General features: G+C 32.4%; 1 long non-coding RNA gene across 1 annotated transcript; it reads left to right on the top strand.

The window, feature by feature from the left end:
- Window positions 1–299: 299 nt before the first annotated feature.
- LOC128181986 (uncharacterized) lies at window positions 300–3,255 on the top strand. Its single transcript, XR_008243391.1, has 3 exons — window positions 300–743; window positions 1,757–1,820; window positions 3,081–3,255. It is a non-coding gene; the product is annotated as an uncharacterized LOC128181986 (long non-coding RNA).
- The last annotated feature ends 244 nt before the right edge of the window (window positions 3,256–3,499 follow it).

Genomic DNA, 3,499 nt, shown 5'->3' with positions numbered 1-3,499 from the left:
GGTAAAATTCTTTTTTAATGAAAATCCGTCAAAATTTGTAGGCATGAGAGCGCTTACAAGGTCAATTTTTGGATAAAACGGAGTCATTATTGTGGTCAAAGTCCCATAACGCCAACAAAAAGTATCGACTAATGCTGATTTTCGAACTTGGTAGTGTTATAAACATTTGGTATAAATGTAATGAAAATCCGTCAAAATTTGTAGGCATGAGAGCGCTTACAAAAAAGTGTGACGGACGGACACACGGACAGACGCCCGGCATTTCTATGTGGGTATATCCCTCTAACTATTTATAGAATCGGTAGGACAACAAAGTAGTGCCTTTAAGCAAAATAGTCCCTATACTTGCAGAGTGTATATACATTTATTGGGACATTTTAAATCAGAATGCTTGACACATGTCAGAAAAGAGGATTTGCAATTTCAAAAACAAGTGTCAAAATTGAATTATCATTTAAAGAAAAGAATTGAAATTGTTTGATGTACACCCTTTCCAAAACTGAGAAATTCCCTACTTTTACTTTCATTTTCAGAGTTTTTCAATACAGACGCATTTTGCCGGAAAACGAATCTGACTTCACACCACGAAATTTTAACGGGGAAGAGACAATTTGATAAGCTTTCATTCAAGAGGTCCCTCGTTGCTGAACGAAAATTAGGGCCGGAGCTATGAACCATATCGTTAACATTACCGCCTATCGAAAATGCATTAGTGGACTATACCCATATTGAGCTCCATGCTGGTAAGGCATATTCCTTGTTTATTTGCAGTTATTATGATAAACGTGCATTTATCTTTTGTACATCTTCTCATTTATGTGATTAAACAAAATTTCCAACAAGTTTAATCATTTTAATAGCACATCTTCTAAGAAAATATCCATCACAGCACCCCCCCCCCCCCCCGGGATTTTCAAAAAACCAATTTAAATTAAAGAAATTGTGATTTTAACTTGAAAGAATTTATTTTGAGTTTTTACTTTAAAAAAAAGAAGATGTATGTGTGTTCTAATTATATATGAGTTTAGAAGACATTTTTATAAATTTTGAGACCAAATATCACTTCGGGTTTTTAGTGCGATCATTTCAAGCGAGCAAAAGTGAAAGTACAAAAGCAGAAAGTTTCCGGTGAGGGAAAATACTTCATTCTAGCAGTGTCCAGCTATCTAAGATTAATTTGCATTGTAAGACAATTGTATTTTTGTCCGGTAGGTTCCAATTCTATATTTATGATGATAGATTTGCATTAAATTTGAGTAAATTAATTTGTCATGAATGTAACATGAGTTATTATGATGTACCAAAGATGTAGGTATGTACTTTTTAACGTGTAGAAGCCTACCATGTTGGTTAGTACTTAATCCACAAAACCTATCTTTGTTTATCATAATTAAAATTGAATGAAATTATCAGTAACCATTTTAAGTAGATATTTACTAGTATTTATTTATTCTTACTATTGAAAAAATAGATAAATATAGGGGTTGATATTGAACTTTATTGGGGGGGGGGGGGGTGTTAGTCTTTAGGCTGTATAGATGTGTTGTACATGAAGATGTAGTTATTGTTGCCTATCTGTTCTCTCTTTTTCTGTACCTTTCCCCCTCTCTCTAATTCTCTCTGTCTCTTAATCTCTGTCTCTTAATTTCTCTGTCTCTGTCTCTCTCTCAACATATGGCTGCTTTTGACATGTAATTGCAAATGTTGGGGATAGTGTTTGATAATGTAGAATTTAATTCAAAACATTTCATTTTAGATAACATGTAAATTGAAATGGAACTTCTTCAAAGAATAAAACACAACAATGAGCCACACTTGATGTAAGTAAAATTTATCTTGTAACTACACTCGTCCAAGTTTTAAAGAAGGAACCTGTAAAAACTATATACCCTGGCCAGTATTTTACATGCAGATAATTTAGAATATGAGATACTGGGAAATTTTTCATTGATTATACATATTTCACAGACTTAGTGGGTATTTCTTGTTCTTCTGGATTTTGAACTTTAGTTAAATGTAGACTCTCTTCCACAGGATATGTATTTTGATAATTTTTGTTAAATTCGTTACCATGGTAACAATATACAAGCGTAAAAGAAAAAATCGTTATTAGCAAGTTTCTTTTCCCTATGACATATATTCAATGAGTTAAGTCATGATGCATTTGTTCCGAAATTAAGCTTAAATAAAAGTTCAGCAAATATTACACTTATATGAGTAAAAACAACTCATCACTATGACGTCATAATGACGTCATTGGTGAGGTAATCTTAAGCTAGCATCAAAATGGAGCAAAAAATTAATTGAGGGCCTCACATTATAGAGTCATATAACTTTATTATTTATAAACCAATACCTACATGTAATACCTTGATGGATAGGAAAATTCATATACTTTTCTATTTGACCTTTTTCGTGGTGTTTGAAAACAATTCTTTTTTGTAACTAAAGAAAAACTCCTGATTTTTAAGACAAAATTTTTATAAAATCAGACCTAACTGAGCTTTTTCATAAGAATATGAACAAAATGAATTTGGTAAAATATTGAATGTTTATGTTTTACATGTATTTTAGTCCTTGAGATTAAAGTTTTCTGAATTTATGCAATTTGAAGAGCATCGAGTGCCAATGAGCTATATGTTGTTTAGGTAAATTATGACTGGACTGTTTCTTCAAATTTCATGCATGTGTATCAATGCTGCAAAATCCATAATTATGTATTGAATTTTTCCAAATTTGGAATCATGGTTCTGTATAGTGTCTTGAGTGAATATATAAGCTAAGAATTGTAAATAACCACAATGACTGTTTTATATTGGGTATATCCCTCTAACTATTTTTAGAATCGGTAGGACAACAAAGTAGTGTCTTTAAGCAAAATAGTCCCTATACTTGCAGAGTGTATATACATTTATTGGGACATTTTAAATCAGAATGCTTGACACATGTCAGAAAACAGGATTTGCAATTTCAAAAACAAGTGTCAAAATTGAATTATCATTTGAAGAAAAGAATTGAAATTGTTTGATGTACACTCTTTCCAAAACTGAGAAATTCCCTACTTTTACTTTCATTTTCAGAGCTTTTAAATACAGACGCATTTTGCCGGAAAACGAATCTGACTTCACACCACGAAATTTTAACAGGGAAGAGACAATTTGATGAGCTTTCATTCAAGAGGTCCCTCGTTGCTGAACGAAAATTAGGGCCGGAGCTATGAACCATATCGTTAACATTACCGCCTATGGAAAATGCATTAGTGGACTATACCCATGTCCCCGCTCCGCGTTGCGGCGGGGGACAAAAATAAATCTAGTACCATTTTAATATTGACAACAATTACGTAAAGTTCATTTTTTATACATACACTCACTGTCGGATAAAAATAGCGCTAGCACGGATATGGGATCATGATGTAATGTTTAGAAAGTGAATTAAACAAAGGAGATAAGTACCAAAGTGCATGTATAAATGTATATTATTTTTTTGTCAGAAAGTG

The sequence above is a fragment of the Crassostrea angulata genome, chromosome 4, assembly GCF_025612915.1.
Source record: "Crassostrea angulata isolate pt1a10 chromosome 4, ASM2561291v2, whole genome shotgun sequence".
NCBI classification, from domain to species: domain Eukaryota; kingdom Metazoa; phylum Mollusca; class Bivalvia; order Ostreida; family Ostreidae; genus Magallana; species Magallana angulata.
This window is presented reverse-complemented; position numbering and strand designations above follow the sequence as displayed.